Source organism: Jaculus jaculus, chromosome 3 (assembly GCF_020740685.1).
Source record: "Jaculus jaculus isolate mJacJac1 chromosome 3, mJacJac1.mat.Y.cur, whole genome shotgun sequence".
Classification (NCBI taxonomy): domain Eukaryota; kingdom Metazoa; phylum Chordata; class Mammalia; order Rodentia; family Dipodidae; genus Jaculus; species Jaculus jaculus.
In genome coordinates, this window is record NC_059104.1 from 25277709 (window position 1) to 25298217 (window position 20509).

Consider the following 20509-nt stretch of genomic DNA (forward strand, 5'->3'; position numbering starts at 1 on the left):
CTTTAAAAAGGAAGAGTCTACTTCTTATTATAGTCCCAAAAAGTCTATAATGATGGGGAAAGCATAGCAGGAGCAGGAAACTGGTTTAACAGAGATTTAGAGAAGAACATTTAAAGAAGTTCCCTTGGTGAATGTTTACATGAATAGGATCAGGGTTAGGGTTAGGGGTTAGGGGTACAGTTAGTGTTAGGCATTAGGATTAGGTTTAAGGTTAGGGTTTGGGGTTAGGGTTAAGGTTAGGGTTTGTGAACTAAATAAGAACAATCAGAAAACCTTGATATTATTTTTAAAATTCATTATATTTCAGTGAGTACATATATTTTAAAATCTATGCTCATCCCTTGAGGATTACCATTACAATATGACATTTGCTATATGAGGTAAGCTGTAATCAATGCCTTTTCAGTGTTTCTGGGTTGGCAGGCAGTGAGCATCTGAAAGTTCTAATGATTTGGTTTCCAGAATGACAGCAGTGGCAGGGAATACAGCATAGCCAGACATAACTGAAAGACAATTCTGAGCATTTGCAGTAGATGGAAAATTTTGATGCTAATCTGTAAGAAAAAGCAACCTAGGATGGCATTAGAAGCTCTTTCATTGACAGGTAAATTAGTTCTCGGATTGTTCTAAAATCAGTGTGATTACAAAATGGAATAGTAACTACTGCCAGAGCAATCATTAGATTCATCCTATGTGAGCTAGGAGCTAGACACTGGTTTTATTTAGTGATACTTATCAAATTTACTTTAAAACATTGTGTTTGTGTTTAGGAAGGAAGGGATATACGTTAGGTCTTGAGAATTTTACTTTTGGCAATGAAGCAAAATCATTCACCTTCTCACTAAATCACATGAATGGAGTTGAATGAAGAGGCCATACATTGCATGATAACTGGTTTCCTGATATTGATCAGCTTTATGTATATGTATAAGTAGGCAAGTCTCTTAAAATTCCGCAGGATGCAAGATTAAGTTCTATTGTTCGTCAAAATCTCACATTTGAAAAATTTCTAATTGTATTTTATTTTTATTTACTTATTTGAGAGAGAGAAGCAGATACACAGTGAGAGAATGGGCATGTCAGGGCATCTAGTCACTGCAGACAGACTCCAGGGGCATGTGCCACCTTGTGCACTTTGCTTACATGGCTACTGGAGAATCAAACCTGGGTCCTTAAGCTTTGCAGGCCAAAAGGTTAAACCACTAAGCCATCTCTCCAGTCCCCAAATTTCCTAATTTTCAAAGGTATTAATCCAGGTATTTTCTTAATATTTCTGCAGTATCTCAAATAATGCCTAATTTTAAAGATTGATTCCTACCAGTATTATAAAACTGCTTAATGAAAGCAGTTTGAAAATTATTGAATATTGAGGTAAAACTATTTTTGAGGCTGTTTATTGGCTAGCCTTCATAGCACACAGAAATGAGAAGGAAATATAAAATCAATATAAAAATCATATTTTAGAAGATGAAGAAAGCATTGTTAATTCTACATCTTTTTATGTTTCTCCACGACAGAATCCAAATGAATGACAAAAATTTTCAAGAAATCCAAATCATCAAATGTTCTAAAATATGTTAATAGTAACCAAGAAGTAAATATTAATTTATGACATCCAAACAATATTTCATTAATCCACATTGCATGCATATTTTATCTAAGAAAAGGCACTCAAGAGCTCCTGAAGAACATTGTGTCCATTTCTATGGTAACTAAGGAAATGGTCAGTATGATGAAAGAGGCGGTGTCAGAGAGGCTGTCTGGTTCTGCTCATGAATTCTGCTGCTGTTCCCATGTTGCTTTCAACCAGACCCTGGAAGCAGTCTCTGCAATTCTGTACTTGCTGGTCATTTTAAAAAAAAATAACTGTTCTTTAAAATCAAACACTAAATAGTCACTTTTAATGTCCACATTTCACATGGGAATGATGGAACATTTTGATCAATGCAGGCTTTATTGAAAATACTGAACAGTACACAAGAAAAGTCCTTCCTTCTGCTGACATAAATCCCTGAGTTTCCCTAAACAAGTCAGCCACAGGTTGTTTCAAAATATCAATGATTGAAAGAATTTTCATTTTGTATTGTTAAATGAACTTATTGTATGGCAAATATAATTAATGTTATCATATGATAAAATATCAAATTATATTTAATAGCATAATTCATCTTCTGGAATTAAATTTTTATCATATATCACATAAAAATTTATACTTTAGAAAAATAATTTTTGTAATTTGAAAATATATAACTGAATCTCAAGTGCTTTCAAGACAAGCCTTCCTCATTTTGTACATCAATATTTCTAGTTTTGAAACATTTAGGAAACGTACATGTTTGTGACAATTCTTAAAGCTACGTACTTTAAACACTCAATTATCACAAAAATGGTTTTAAGTCAGGAATGATTAGTCAAAGTTCTTGATAGGATACAAATATGAAGTTGTGCTGGAATCATGTGGCTCTGGAAAACAGGGTTTTTACATGCTTGACTTTCCTAGCATTCATTAAGACTCTTCCCCTTATGTAATGACTCTGGTGAGTGTGAAGATATACCTGTTAGGAACATATGCTTTCCTCAGAACATACTCCCTCCTCAGAATATAAGAAACCCAATGCTATATGATTGTTGCCACTGTCACATCCGTTGTGGTGTGCCACTCAGCGGGCACAGTGCCTGGCACCTAGTCACTTGCCTTTAATTCTGTTTGTCCTGGCTTTTATCCATCCTGAGATGCAGAAGAGTAAAATGAACTACTGAGTTTGGACTCTTACATAAGGCAGCTTCAAGTTTGAGCACACGGAAGTGTACTCTCAAGAAGTACATTCTTCATAACAAAATAATAATTTTAAAGTGAAGATGAACATAAAGTCCTTAAATAAAGACTTTATTCCTTTGAAAATGAAATGTTAGTCATAAAATGTTTATCTTCATAAACAACCTGAACTATCTTTGTCATACATTTTTTGTGAGTCACTCATTTCAAAAAAAAAAAAAAAATGTTACTTTTGTAGAACAAAGGAATGACGTCCACAACAAGCACAACAGACTGTGTCTAATCTCAGAGTTCATGGGCTTCTTTCTGATTCGAGGATTTAAAATTATCATTGCCATAGTAGTCAAGTTGCCTACAGCAAAAGCTGTCATAACCTTGAAATCTATTTCAGTTGCTTAAATTCAGTGCAATTTATGTTTCTGATCCACATCCAGGATCCAAGCCCCATGCAACCTACAGGTTTTGTTACAGAAGAGTATGTCACAGATCACGAGTACGGCAATAGAAGTCTCATTCATAAAACACATGTTCCACACAGGCATGGGTTTTCTAGAAGTCATGAAAACCATATGCTTTTACTATCACACGAAAGGATCTTAAATGCTTCTTTTTTAAATGTGAAAGGCTATTTAAATTAAAGGCAGCTTGTTTGAAGTATATGTTGCATTTCACAGTATTTATAATTCACTTCAGTAATATATATATATGTATATATATAATCTGAATGTGACCTCACTTCTGTATAAATGCACACAAGATATGTAAATATTAGAATTAAAAAAAATTGAAAGGCATTTTCTCCATGCACACATATCAAATGTGTTGTGTGTGTTACTATGTTTTTCCTTGTGTTTTTTGTAAATATTTTATTTTATTTTATTTTTAATTTAAGTTTTACATACACCAAGAGAAAGAGAGAGAGAAGAGAGAGGGAGAGAGAGAGGAGAGAGGGAGAATGGGAGTGTCAGGGCTCTTACCAATGACAAATGAACTCCAGATGCATGCACCACCATGTGCATTAGGTTTACGTGGGTACAGTGGAATTGAATTTGGGTCATTAGACATTGCAAGTGCCTTAACTGCTAAGCCATCTCCACAGCCCTGTCCTTGTTTTAATATATTAATTTTTCTCCTCTGAGAGTGAATCCTTATGGAATGAACACACACCTCATATTGTCTCAGGTAAGCAGGCACAGGGTTTCTTCTGAATGATTTCTCTTAATATCAACCTGAATTTGTATAAAATACACACACACTAAAACCATATAACAAACTCCATGAATATAGGCACAAATTCTGAGATTAAAAATACTTGTACTAAGTATACATGTGATTGATTGATTCTGGCTTATAGCTTTGCAAATGAGAATAGTTGTATACACATAAATATGAATGTAACCTCCAAGAAACAGAAAAATTGTTGTAATATTGCATATATATTTGCAGTTTTATTCAAACCTTCACTGGTGATTTTCAACACTGATGGAAAATTTGGAAAGGGGCAAAGGTTTGGGTTTTCAAAGTGAGCTCATACTTAATGCTACTTTCCAACTGACATGACAAGATGTGATTCCCAGCCTCTGCTCTGACATAATTCCCCAAATGAAGAAACTTGCCCTTCATACTGAAGGTGTACCAGCCAGCTTTTCATTGCTAGGACAAAACAGCTGAACTTCAGTTTATTCTGTTCAATTGACACTGAGCTTTCCTTAGCTTTCCTTCCCTTTCCTCAATAGAAAACAAGAGACAATCCACTTCCACTTCCTGCTTTTTCTGTGCTGACTCAGAAAGACTGAATCTTGCTTCTTGTATCTATCCCAACTTCTTCGTATGCACTAGGTCAATATCACCATCTCTAGTCACAGCCATCCTCCGTTTTCTAACTTTTTCTCTGTTTTTTATCAAGTGGCTTATATCTATGAAAGCAATTATATTAAAAAGTAAAAGAAGAGGGCTGGAGAGATGGCTTAGTGGTTAAGCGCTTGCCTGTGAAGCCTAAGGACCCTGGTTCGAGGCTTGATTCCCCAGGTTCCACGTTAGCCAGATGCACAAGGGGCCGCACGCGTCTGGAGTTCGTTTGCAGTGGCTGGAGGCCCTGGCGCGCCCATTCTCTCTCTCTCCCTCTATCTGTCTTTCTCTCTATGTCTGTCACTCTCAAATAAATAAATAAAAAATGAACAAAAAAAATTTAAAAAAAAAAAAGTAAAGAAGAAATGCTGAAGAGATGGCTTAGCAGTTAATGGACTTAGCTGAGCTGCAACGCCTAAGGACCCAGATCCAATTCCCCAGTACTCACATAAGGCAGATACATAAGTTGGCACATGCATCTGGGTTTCATGTGCAGTGGCTAGGGGCCCTGACATGCTCATTCATTACCTCTCTCTCTCTCTCTCTCAAAATAAAAATAAAATTAAAAAGTACATAAAAACTTGTCCAAGTGATAAAAGGTTATTTATTAGACGTTAATCTCTTACATCAGCAATGAAACACATTGATAATATGTTTTTGTTGTTGTTGTTTTGATGAAATGAAAATGTCACTTTATCTCTCTTTGAACTCATAGCCACAATTTGAACAAGGGAATAATAAACAAATCCCAACTTGGAGACATTCTAAAAATGTTAAGGCAAATGCTTAAAAAATATCATTCTGCTAAGAAATGGAAAGATTTACAAAGTCAGCCAAGAATGATGAGGTAACAACAAAACTAAAATGTAACATGGGACCTTCAGAAGAAAAATGGATTCATTTGGAAAAAAAAAATTAAGGAAATATGAATACTAACTTTGATCAATATATGGAGAGAATTATTTCATTGATGACGGCAGGTCTATGATAGTGATAAGAGCTTAGAAAACCTGAATGTGGCATATAAGATATTTATCTACTTTCTAGTTTTTATATAATCAAGAACTGTCCTAAATGTTTGAAATGTCAAAGTGTATTTTCAAAAATGAAAATAAATATATAATAAATACTGGTCTCCATAGAAAGATGTTGCCTTTATAATATCTCACTTCACTAGTTTTTCCAAGGATAGCGGATGATTTATTATTCCAGAGCCTTTAGTCATATAAAGAATATTTTGAATATATATCACCATAATATGTGAACAGAAATTACAATTTTTAATCCTCTACTTTCAAGAAGCAGGGAGTCTTCTACATATCGGTTGTCCCTGTCTATTATCTGGATAAATAGAAATCCAATATTCTAAAAGAGCGCAGGGTCACTCAGGGCAAGCACATGGAGTTCTGTATTACAATTAAGAACACTACAATGGAGCTAGAGATATTGCTCAATGGCTAAGGTGCTTTCCTCCAGAGCTTAATGGCCCAGGTTCAACTCTCCAATACTCATATAAATCCAGATGACCCAAATGGTACATGCAACTGGGGTTTGTTTGCAGTGGCTGTTTTGGCATGCCCATACTTACTTTCTCTCCCCCCCCCTTATAAATAAATAAATAAATAAATAAATAAATAAATAAATAAATAAATAAAATACTTGAAAAAAAAGAACACCATAATGAAGAACCATTATTTGGATTTTAGGAAATTGAGAAATACATTTTCAATATTATAAGGTCTCATAAGGATATAAATGTTACTGTTAGAAAATATATTACAGCTTAGTAAGTACATAATAGATAGATTGATAGATTAAAAATGGATGGCAGAATGATAGCTGATGATGTAGACATATTTGTGTAGGCTTAACAATAAGCACTTACTTGCCATTTGAACCTTACTTATCATTTTAAATGTTAGTTAAGTCACGCTGATGTATTTTGTTCTCATATTTTCACTTCATCCTCCCATTCGCTCTTGTACCTTTTATCTGTTACCTTCATCACTAATGTAGAAACCTCTTAAAAACATACACAGTATTTGTTTAAACAAAACAATGGTTCTCAGCCATCATTGCACAGCTAGATTCCATTCATTTGATGGGACTTCATATAAGTGTTCTTCACAGAGGTACAAAAAATGATCTCAAATTTCATATGGAAAGGCAGAAGGTGTCACATATCCAAACATATCCTCAGCAAAAAAATACCTCTGGTGGCATCACCATACTTGATCTAAAGCTATATTACAAAGCCATAGTAATAAAAACAGCATGGCACTGGCATAAAAACAGGAGTATAGACCAATGGAATAGACCTGAGGACCCAGACTTTGGGTCAAGCAACTATAGCTACTTGATATTTGACAAAGGCCTGAAAAATATAGGCTGGAAAAAAGACAGCATCTTCAACAAATGGTGCTGGACAAACTGGATAACCACATGCAGGAAACTGAAACTTGATCCACACATTTCACCATGCACTACATTCAAATCCAAATGGATCAAATACCTCAATATAAGACCAGAAACTCAAATACTACTGGAAGAAAATTTAGGAAGTACTTTCCATGATATGTGAATAGAAAAAGACTTCCTGAACAAAAGCCCAGTAGCTCACGATCTTAAACAGTCACTCAACCAATGGGAACACATGAAGCTGAAGAGTTTCTGTACAGACAAGCATACAATATGTAAACCCAATAGATTATCCACAGAATGGGAGAAAATATTTGTGGGTTATCCAACTGATAGTGGCCTAATCTCTAGAATCTACAAAGAACTCAAAAATCTAAATAGTAAGAAGTCAAACACCCCACTCACAAAATGGGGCAAAGAGCTGAACAGGCAGTTCACAGAGGAAGAAATACAAATGGCAAACACACACTTAAGAAAATGTTCATCATCCCTAATCATCAGAGAAATGCAAATTAAAACAACTATGAGATTCCACCTTACCCCAATAAGGATAGCAAACATCAAAAAATCAAATGAAAATAAATGCTGGCGAGGATGTGGAGAAGAAGGGACACTCATTCACTGTTGGTGGGAATGCAGGATGGCACAACCAGTTTGGAAAGCAATATGGAGACTCCTGAAAAAGCTGACTATAGAGATACCAACAGACCCAGTTATTCCCTTACTGGGCATCTACCCTAAAACCCTCAAGCCACAGACCAGTGAGATTTGTTCAACCATGTTTGCAGTGGCACAATTTGTAACAGCTAAGAGCTGGAATCAATCCAGATGTCCATCACTAGAAAAATGGATAACTAACATAACAATTATTCCTTTAAACCCTTTTTTACTTAGCTCATCTGAAATTCCACCTACTTGACTTCTTCCTGTCACTTTTTTTTTTTTTTTGCTAATTTTACTTTCCCTTCATCTTTCTCAACTTCTCTCTTTGTTCTCTATTTACATGTATTTACTCCCTTAATTTCCTCCAGGTTTGTCACATAAAATACCATGGCTGTGGAAATTGTGCTCAAATTTGTATTTCAAGACCACTCGCCATTTAGGTAAAGATTTATAAGCACATTTGGTTGATATAAAATTCCACATTTGTATTTCATAGAAAATTCAACTTTAAGCTGTCTAAATAAACTTGTAGTGTTGTGACCCAAGCTGGCTTTCATTCCAGATCAGGGTTTCCCCCACATTCCTCTCCAGTTATTAAACTCTTCCTTCATATACTTTGTTTCTTTGCTTTCTTTAAATTTGTGTTCATCTGTGGCTATTTCAGCAAGTATTTCACCAAAAAAATTTTTTTTTTCCATTTCTCAATATTCACTATTCTACTCTTTTTTCTATATCCATATATTTTCTGTTTTATATATTTACCAGTTACAATTTACATAGGATTATATTGGCATTAACTTGAGTATCAACACATAAAGAAACATATTTTATATAATAAACCAAAATTACAAAGGCCTGAAAGAAGAGAACACTTCAGAATTTCATTAGTAAGCCTTACAATGAGCTGATGACTTCCTGCTGTCACTTCTCCACAGGTTTCTTGAAATTTTAGAATCATTAGTCTTATTTTCTACAGGTGATCTGAAGCATCTATTCAGGTGCAATATCTAATGCATAACATATTGTGTCCCTATTAATATTCTCACCCATCAGACCTCAAGATTCCCTGATGATAAGTAGGGCTACAGATATCAAATTAATTTCATTAGATACTTCCACTAAGATTTTTTTGTCTAAAATTATAAGTAGTTTCCATTATTTTTTCTACTTTTCACAGTTCTTCCAAACTGCACCTTTTTTAAAATAATTTTTTCACCCTATTTATTTTGTATTGTATGTTACCATGTATTTAGTAAGATAGAACATAAACATACTAAATGGTAAATATTTACATATATGTTCATGTATATGTATATACTACACACAAGCAAACAAGCAAAATTAATTATACAGATATAGTTATACCTCTGTCATTTTGTGTTATTATACTAGCTACTGATTAAATCATTTGATTATACAACTGAAAGATTACTTTAGTACTCTAGAAAACATCAACTTGAATAAAATGTTTTCAAAATAATAGAAGTCATAGTAACCTCATGAAAATAGTCTGATGACAAGTGATTATGTGAGGTTAAGGACTTCCTGTAGACAACATAGTTTTGGTTACAATACAACTAACTTTTTATTAAAACTGTTCAAAAATATTTACTATATTTACTATATAAGCAAGCAGCATTTGAGTCTGGGAACATTTTGAGGTAAGCTGTAATTGGAGAAGTGTGTCTAAGGTACCAGGTAAGGAGTGATTTCAACAGGTCTGTAGGCTCACAGGCAAAATGTCAGAGTACATGGTCATAAAAGTATGTTTCTGAGAAAAAAGGGCATGTCAGAAGTAAACATTTGTTTTCTTCTGTATTGTGTCTCAACATGAAGGAAATACTGATTTGCATCAACACCAATTAGAGAAACATTCTATGCATAGTATTAACTAAGAGATTATGAGGGGAAATTTTTTGTTAGATTACTTTGAGAAAAGATATACTGAGGAAAACATTTCAAAACAATTATCAAAATAAGGGAAAATCTGTGTTGTTAGCATCATGCAGTGCTAATGAAGATAAGCGTGAGGAATTTAATGTGGAACAAGGAGCACAAATACACTGAATAAAAACTACAGCATGAGGGCTGGAGAGATGGCTTAGCAGTTAAGGCCTTTGCCTGCAAAGCCAGAGGATCCCAATTCAATCATCCAGGTCTCTTGTAAGCCAAATGCAGAAAGGCGTACATGCACTTGGAGTTTGAGTGAAGTGGCTGGAGGCCCTGATGTGCCCATTCCCCCCCCCCCCCGTGTGTGTGTGTGTATGTGTGTGTGTGTGTGTCTCTTTCTCTCACTCTAAATAAAATATTTTAAAACAGGACTACAGCATGAATAATAACTTTAGTGAGAAATGAACCCTCATCATTTAAATTCAAGGAGAAATAAATCTGCTTGCCTGTAAAGTACATGCATGTAAGAATGAATGGTCAGTGCTATGAAGGTGTAGTCATATTACATCACACTATGAGTCAAAATATGGGTGCCTTGCAATTCAAAGCCTGTGGAAGCAGACATGATCTGAATTTGTGTAGCCATCTATTTGAAAGAAAATCTTTCTGCTGGGGGTGTTTTTGTTTTCAGTTTATTTTTCAGGTATGTTGTAAGCCCAGAAACTTTATGAAGTGCATGATGACATATAGAAAAAAACTGTGTGAATAAAATCAGCACTGAGTTTTCCAAATAAACCTGTACTTGAACTACCTAAAGGAGGACATTGTCCATACTGAAAGAGAGAAGGTCAAGACAGCTATTTTGAGAGATGAGCAAGCCCCAGCCAGCCCATGCTTTTCCATGCATCATGAGGTAAAGGAATGCAGACAGGAATGAATGATGTCAGTTGATGCCAAAAAGAATAGTCAATTTACCTGAAGCAAGACTGATCACCAAATAATCAAGGACTTACTCAAGTCAGTAACTGCAAGAGGAAGAAAAAAATGAATGAATTATGACTTTTAACAAATATGAATTAGGATGTAAAAACAAAAATATTAAATAACATTTATTGTAATAAATAAATAAAGGGTAAAAATACTACTTATTTCCTCATAGCCAGCCCAAGCTTTCTCTGCATCTATTGTCCAGTATTTTTTTCAACTATATTAAACAACTGTCCCTGCTAATAAGAATTAAAGTATGACTGAACTCTGCTCTAGGAGTTACAATAGGGAAAATATGAGCAATTTATGGGACATAATTTTATGTTACTTCTACCTCATTTCTGTCAAGATTTGGGATATTTCAACTATAAAGAATAGACGATATATTAAAGTTACCATATTGCTTGAGAGATTCATATGTTTTCTCTAAATAATATACTATACTCACATATAAAGTTTTACAAGTATATTTCATAATGCTATTGCAGGTTTTTAAAGTATCAGATTTAATTAAGATCAATGCTTCTGAATGGGGAAATTGATATTTAGGAAGTGAAGTAATTTTAAACCATGGGAGTAGCTTTTACTTGGGATAAATTGCAGAGTTCACATACAAACCCTCTTTGTAATGAAAACCTATTGTTTACATGATATTCTCCAGAAATATTTATTTTTACAAAATAATGTTATTTTCAAGTCAGATATACATAACTAAATGGCAAAAAGGAAAATTTTTTTAAAAAATGTTGTTTTTATTTATTTATTTGAGCGTGACAGACAAAGAGAGGAAGAGGCATATAGAGACAGAGAGAATGGGCATGCCAGGGTTTCCAGCCACTGAAAACTACAGACGCATGTGCCCCCTTCCGCAACTGGCTAACGTGGGTCCTGGGGAATCAAGCCTTGAACCAGGGTCCTTAGGCTTCACAGGCAAGCGCTTAATCACTAAACCATCTCTCCAGCCCCCAAAAGGAAAATCTTTAAATTCACTGATTGATTTTTTTTCTATTGAATTAATTCTATGCAAAGTCTGTACTTGTCTTTCAAAATTCTCCTAAAGCCAGGAAGAAAAATAATAAGCTAGACTAATAACATGTTACTGTGTCATTCAGCATGATTTTTCAAACATCATTAAACTATAGATCTAAGTAACTGTTATTATTAAATAAGTTATTCATAAAGTTGACTGGTAGACAAGTTCCTAAGGATGAACACAGAAAGTTAGCAGTTACTAGCCTACATTTAACTTAGGATGTTGTCCAGCTCATAGAATGATTTCCATTGCTTTAAAAAAGAATCTAAGTTTCATGAAGGGAAAAGCATATCACAAATGTAATTATTGTCTATACTAGGACAAAAAAGAGAACATGAAAACAGCAGCTATTTGTAGCATCATTGATTTCATTTACCAGGACATAAAAGAGAAGATGAAAACAGCAGCTATTTGTAGTATCAATGATTTCATTTTGTATATACAACTTTAAGTAAGACAAAATAAGTAATACACTCATTTAACAATATAGAAACATCAATGCCATAAACAAGAGAGAATTGAAAATCCTGGAATGCTTCCACACAGAAAAAAAACCTTCATAAGACCTCATAATTCCTAGAAAATTTGGAATGTAGTAATTTAATTCAAATGCAATTTTCAGTTAAAATGTCATTATTTTTGATTAAAATTCTTGAAATTCTTTTTTAATTCCTTGAAAATTAATCATAAAATGAAAAATATAATAAGTCTTTCAAATATGTCTCAATTGAATTTCAAATATTGTAAATCCCCATGGTGTATCAAAGAGTTAAGATGTTCTTGTTCCTGTTGAAAACAATTTACCAAGGAAACAATGCAATCCTTATTCTTCCATTTATTTTGTGTTATTACATTTGTTGTTTAAAATTCTATCTCATTCCAATGCAAATATCTTCAATGCTAGTCTTAAATAAATGTAAAGATTGTAAATTGCCACAAAATATATTGTAAGGTTTGTATTCCTTTGAAGACTAATGAAAATGGTTTCTTTATATGAAGCTGATTCAATTCTAGCAATTAAAAAGAAAACAAATTAGTTGAAACACAAAATCAAAATAATTTTAAGGGATTGGTTAATGAATTCATCTCAACAGAAAAGACACAGTATGAAATTATGCCTGGAGGGTTATAAAATCCTCCAAGAACCAATAATTGGCTTGAGTATTGCAAAGTACAAAATTGATAATTAAAAAGACACTTTAAAAGTCATGACAGAGAAAAGAAGATATATTGCTTGTCTGTTTCTAAATTGAATGATGGCCAGTACTATAATTTATCTTGAGATTAAGAGAGCAAGAGAAGTGAGAGGAGTTATTACACATGAAAATTAGCTATACTTGCTTGGTAAAAAACTCAATGGACCTGTTTAAAATTTTCAAACTATTAACATTAAAAAAGACTAAAAGAAAGTTACTACATGTGTCTGGACTTTATAAGATAAAATGTTATCTAAGAAATTGCTTACAATTTATAAACTTTTATTTTTTGGAAGTGCATATGTGTTTCTCCCAGATTGTAGGTACATGTATAAAGTGAATAGATATACATGTGTGAATGCCATACTGAAGGAACAGTATGATTTTATGATTGGTTGAATCTTAGTTGTGCATTGTTCTTGAGAAACCATATGTATAAGTGCAATCACTAGATTATATATGTGAGTGTGAGTTGTATAACATTTGACTGAATATTCCAAATCATCTATTTTGAGTACCATATATCTGCAAAGCCATTGAATCAGTATTATTTAGAGAAAGGGGAAAAAATTCAAATTATAGGTGCAAATAACTTATACCAAATATGTATCATTTTGCTGTTGTCTGGAAATTGTCTTTATGTGCCCCCAAAGATTCATATTTTGGAAGTTTGGTGATCATTGCGGCTATGTAAAATGTGCTGGAACATTTGAAATAGGAACTGGTAGAAAGTAACAAGGTTACTCATTTTTGGGCCTGGAAAGAATTAATGCTATCCTTACTAGAATTAAAGTACTATCATGGGAGATGATTTTTAATGAAATAATGAGATTGGCAGTTGTTGAATTTCTATATCTTCCTGAAACTATGTGATTTACTCCTCTCAAATATCCTGTCACTGTATATGTTGTATTTCAATGACCATTGCACTCACCAGAAACAAACAAACAAAAACAAATACCAGTGGTGGTCCTCCATTCTTGAACTTGCAGCCTTTCAAACTATGAGTAAATATATATTATTTTGCGATTGCTAGTACTGGGGATCAGATCTGAGCTTCTCAGATCCTAGGAAAACATTCAGCAATATTCCCAGAAACTTTGCATTGATTATGTTATTCATTCTTACATATTCAATTATAGTAACTTATTGAGTAATAATCAAGTATATCTATCAGGAATAATGGACACTATCAGAAAGTAGAGACATGAGATGAGAGAAGCCTGAAATACTGAAATGTTATTATAAATAAATTTGATGGAGCGCGTGTGAACGTTATTTGAAAGAACATAAAATGAAATTTTATATTGGCACATAGTGTCTCAAATTAAATAATGTAATTATACATGGAAGAATAGTTTCTCATTAAATAACAAAAATATAAATGACTAATGATCTTTTATAATAGAAAGCTATTTTGATCCAAACAAGTTTTGTTTCAAAATTTTTGTTAACTCAGTAGGAAACCAGTTCTTCTCTCTCCTCCCACGACCATATGTACATGGTCTTGTTCTCTATACATGATATAAATATATGTAAATGATAGATAGATAGATAGATAAATAGATATAGATATATATATATAGATATACAAATACATATACTTATATAGATATAGATGATGTTAAGCCAATGAACACACATTATTATGACAAAATGTTCCTGTTTATCAATATTATTGAATATTAGAAAGGCTTATAACTTTTTTTTTTCATTTTTTTGAGGTAGGGTCTTACTCTAGCACATGCTGACATGGAACTCATCTGTAGTCCCAGGCTAGCCTTGAATTCATGGCCATATTTCTACCCCATCCTCCCTCATCTTGGGATTAAGGGGTATGACCCAACAGCCAGCTGTGCAGTTTGTATTTTTGAATTTCATACCAAATTTTCCTGAAATATATTATGCATTTTTTTTCAAGGTATGCTTTCACATTAGGTCAAGATGACCTAGAATAGAATTTACTCTGTAGCTCCAGGCTGGCCTCGAACACACAGCAATCCTTCTACCACTTCCTCATGAGTACTGGGATTAAAGGCATGGCAAAAAAAAAAAAAAAAAATCTGTTTATAATGAAAAAATTCACATACAGAGCCAGACATAGTGGTTTATGCTTGTAATCTCAGCTCTGGGGAGGCTGATGTAGAACTTCTGTGAGTTCAAGAGCAACCTGGATTACAGAATGAATTCTATATCAACATAGTCTGAAGTGAAACCCTGAATCAAAAAGTGTGTATACATATGGCAACTAGCAAATAGGGGAAAAATTTTAATGTGTTGTCAAAGAAATGACCACCCATGAGAAGAATGGGATATTTGTATAACAACTACATCACTGTATCCAACTACATTGATTATGATGCATAAATATTAAAAATGTTCAGCTCTGAAAGAGTAAAATTTTACACTTCTCATATATCAGACAGTTCATGAGTTATCTAGGTAGGACCTATCTAGTTATGTACCAAGCATCTACTATGTCTACACTCTGAATGTATAAACTTATTTTATTTCATTTTCCTGCCTATAAACAGTGCTACATCTAAGCCATGAAAAAGACACTGAGACAGACTTCTGGGAAAGATGGTGTCTTAGGAGACATGCCAGACCAGTCTAGGGAGGGATTTAAGCAAAACACATTCTATATAGGTTATCCTTAGACACAACAGAGAAGCTGGAGAGACCAAGACCCACCAGAAAGGAGGAAAACAGCCAGAGTCCCAATGAGGTGATTGAGGACCATGTTCCTAGAGCACCTGCCCCAGGCAGTCCTGCCAGAGCAGCAGCCACAGCAGAGACCAATCAACATATTTTTCAACTCAATCAGCCTTCTTGCAAAGTCAAGAAATCTGAAAGACAGCTGAGATCGATTAAAGAGCTACTGAAAGTTTAAGCAACTCCAGAAGTCTGAACTCTCCCATCCCCCACCATCAGAACTGTGAACCTACAGCATTAGGCCCCAAGGGGCAGCGCAGCCAGCAGAGTGGATCAGAGGTAGCTGCACAGCCCAGCATGGAGGGGTTGAGGCAGGAACTCAGCATTGGTGAGATTGGAAACCACCCCAAAAGCTAAGGAGGCCGACTGACAAAACAACAACAACAACAACAATAACAACAACAAAATGTACACAGTCCTGCAAGAGCTAATCTCTCTTTCCTTGTCAAAGCAGTATATGGGGTGTATATTCTTGGTTGGCTGTACCATTTTCAAATAACCTGTATTTGGGGGTTGGATTTTATTGCCTCTGGTGCTTTCATATATATATAGGGCCATTGTTTTATGCTTCTGTCATTATTGGGGGCAGGGTCTGATCCAGATCCAGGTTGACCTGGAACCCAATTCAGATCAGAAATCTACCTCCCAGCTGACAAGATTAAGAACAGCACACAACCTTAGGGATTTTGGCTTTATATGACTAACTGTTTTAATCCCCAAAATTGCATACTTTGTGCTGGTTTTAACTGATGCGTATGTTACTTGGTTGAAGTTTAAAATTTGCCAGTAAATTATTCCAATCAGTCCACTAGAATACTTGCTTAGCAAGCAAACTCAACACCTAGGATTACTTCTGTGGCCTGATTAGTGGACAAGAGCTACACCTAGCACCTTGAACTCATACCTGAGGGTATATAGAGGTGGATTATAATAGCTGAGAACACCGCAGATAAGTAGAAAATCCAAATAAATTCAAGATGCAAAAGTCACACTAGTATAATAAAAGAAACTCAAAGAATCAAGACAATACAGTCCCACCAAAAACTATAAATCCATCAGAAATGACCACCAATGAGACTGCTTTAGACGAAATGCCTGACAAAGATTTCAAGAAAATGATGGTGTCTATGCTCACAGGAATCACAGAAGAAATGAAGTGAATAAAAGAAGAAAACAAACTTCTAAAAGAGGACACAGGAAACCAGCTTAATGAAATAAAAAGGTAATAAAAATGAGTAAAGAAATAGAAATACTAAAGAAAAACCAGGCTGAAATCCTGGCTGTGAAGAATACAGTCAATGAAAAAAAAAAAAAAACTCTTTGGAAAATTTCACCAGTAGAATGGATGAAGGAAAGAACAGAATATCTAAACTAGAAGAACAGGTGGCATTTCTAATACAGTCCAACAAAGAGAAAGATAAGCCAACAGCAAGGTATGAATGGAAATTTCAAGCTATCCAGGACACTATGAAAAGATCAAACATAAGAATTCAGGGTATAACAGAAGGAGAAGAATTTCAATCCAGAGGCTTAATAGGTGTTTTCAACAAAATCTAGAAGAAAATTTTCCTCAAATTGGGAAAGAAATGCCAATGCAGATACAAGAAGGTTTTAGAACACCAAACAGACAAAATCTGGAAAGAACCTCTCCTCACCAAGTTACAATTAAAAAATAAGACACACAAACCAAAGAAAATATATTGAAAGCAGTTAGAGAGAAGAAGCAAGTCACCTATAAAGGCAAGCCCTTGAGAATAACTGCAGATTACTCAACACAAACTTTAAAAGCCAGAAGGGCTTGGAATGACATATTCCAAGTACTGAAAGATAACAACTGTCAACCAAGATTATCTTGCAAAGCTGGCTATCCAAATTGATGGAGAAATAAGGACATTCCACAACAAAGACAGACTAATGGAATTTATGACAATTAAACCAGCTCTACAGAAAATACTTGAAGGAATTCTTAATGCCAAAGAGAAAGCAAAACACACATGGGAGGAAATCGGAAAAAAAAAAACAAAAAAAAAACCCAAATAACAGTTCAAACAAATGAGTAAAGGGGAAACAGGAAACACTACAAAATAAGAAAAGTGGGGAGAATAAATACATACCTTTCAATAATAACTCTTAATATCAATGGGCTTAATGCACCATCCAAAAGGCACAGGCTTACAGACTGGATTAAAATTCATGATCCTACCATTTGTTGCTTCCAAGAAACTCATCTCTCAATTAAAGACAGACACTGCCTTAAAGTGAAGGATGGAAAGTGGTATTTCAAGCAAATGGGCCTAGGAAACAAAAAGGGGTTGCTAGACTTCAAACCAACATTAGTGAGGAAAGATAAAGAAGGTCATTTTATACTGATGGCATTGCAATCCTAAACACATATGCACCCAACATGGGACTCCCAGTTTCATCAAGCACACAATATTAGTCTTAAGGTCATAAACAACATCAAATGCAATTGTAGTGGGAGACTTCAATACCAATTCTCATCAACTGACAGATTATCCTGGGGAAAAAAAAAAAATAAACAGAGAGACATCTGAATTAAATGATGTCATGGAACAAATGGACCTAACAGATATCTACAGAACATTCCATACAAATACTACAGAATAAACATTGTTCTCAGCATCACATGGAACATTCTCTAAAATAAACCATATATTTGCACAAAAAAAGCATATCTCCACAATTATAATCCCTTGTACTCTATCTGACCACAATGGGATTAAACTACAAAGCAGCAACAAAAAAAGCTACAGAGCATACAGGGATTCATGGAGACTAAATAGTATACTATTGAATGATCAGTGGGTCATTGAAGAAATCAAAAAGGAAATTAATAAATTTATAGAATTAAATGATAATACAATATACCAAATCCTTTGAGACCCAATGAAGGCAGTCCTAAGAGCAAAATTTATAGCTCTAAGTGCCTATATTAAGAAATTAGAGAATTCACAAATAACCAATTTCATGCTTCACCTTAAGGACTTGGATAAGGAAGAACAAGGCAAACCAAAAATCAGTAGATGAAGAGAAATCATAAAGATTAGGACAGAAATTAATGAGATAGAAACAAACAAACAAAAAATCCAAAGAATCAATGAAACAAAGTTGGTTCTTTGAAAGGATAAACAAGATTGATAAACCCTTACCAAATTTGACCAGAATAGAAAAGAGATAATAATTAATAAAATTAGAGATGAAAAAGTCTCCATTACAACAGATACCAAAGAACTTCAGACAATTATAAGTACATATTTTAAGAACATATATGCCTCTGAGTTTAAAAATCTGAAAGAAATGGAGATTTCCTTGATTCATATGACCTACCAAAATTAAATCAAGATGAGATAACCATTTAAATAGACCTATAAGAAGTACAGAGATCCAAGCAGTTATAAAAATTCTCCCAACTAAAAAGAACCCAGGGCCAGATGGATTCATTGGCAAATTTTACCAGACCTTCATGAAAGAACTAACACCAATGCTTCTCAAACTTTTCCATAAAATAGAAAAGAAAGGAATTCTACCCAACTCCTTCTATGAAACCAGAATCACTCTCATGCCAAAACCAGGCAAAGACAGAACAAAAAAAGAAAATTGCAGAACAATTTCCCTTGTGAACACAAATGCAAAAATTCTGAACAAAATATTGGCAAACAGAATACAAGAATATATCAAAAAAGATTATTCATCCCAACCAAATTGGCTTTATCCCAAGGATGCAGGGATAGTTCAACATATGCAAATCAATAAATGTAATACATCAAATAAATGGTCAGAAGGGCAAAAATCACATGATCATCTCAATAGATGGTAAAAAGGCATTTGACAAAATCCAACATCCTTTCATGGTAAAAGTATTACAGAAACTAGAAGGAACATATCTCAACATAATAAAGGCTATTTATGACAAACCTACAGCTAACATAATACTAAATGATGAAAAACTTGAAGCTTTTCCATTAACTTCAGGAATAAAACAAGGGTGTTCACAATCCCAATTTTTATATAATATAGTACTAGAAGTCTTAGCTATAGCAATAAGGCAAGAGACACTCGTAAAAGGGATACAAATTTGAAAGGAAGAGATCAAATTATCATTATTTGCAGATGATATTATTCTATACATAAAAGACACTAAAAACTCTACCAGCAAACTGTTAGAGCTGATAAACATTTATACCAATGTAGTGGGATGGAAAATAAACACACAGAAATCAGTAGTTTTTCTATATACTAACAATAAACGTGCAGAGAATGAAATCAGGGAATCTCTCCCACTCACTATTGCCTTTAAAAATAAATAAATAAATAAAGTACCTTGGAATAAACTTAACTAGGGAAGTGAAGGAGCTTTACAATGAGATCTTTAAAACACTCAAGCAAGAAATTGCAGAAGACAAGCAAATGGAAGGATATCCCATGTTCTTGCTTTGGAAGAATCAATATTATGAAAACGTCAATCGTACCAAAAGAAATCTACACATTTAATGCAATTCCCATTAAAATCACAATGGCATTTTTCACAGGAATAGAAAAAAAAATTCAAAATTTCATTTGGAAGCTCAAAAACCTCAAATAGCCAAAACAATTTTGAGCAACAAAAATAAAGCTGGTGGTATCACCACACCTGATTTTAAGCTATATTACAAAGCCATAGTAACAAAAACAGCATGATATTAGCATAAAGACAACCATGTAGACCAATGAACAGAATAGAGGACCCAGATGTTAATCCAGGTAGCTACAGCCATCTGATATTTGACAAAATGCCAAAAATATTCATTGGAGAAAAGACAGCCTCTTCAACAAGTGGTGCTGGGAGAACTGGTTATTGATATGTACAAAGATGAAAATTGATCCTTGTCTTTCCCATGCACAAGAATCAAATCCAAGTATATCAGGGACCTTGGTATCAGACCTTAAACTCTGAAATTGCTCAGAAAATAAAACCACTAATCA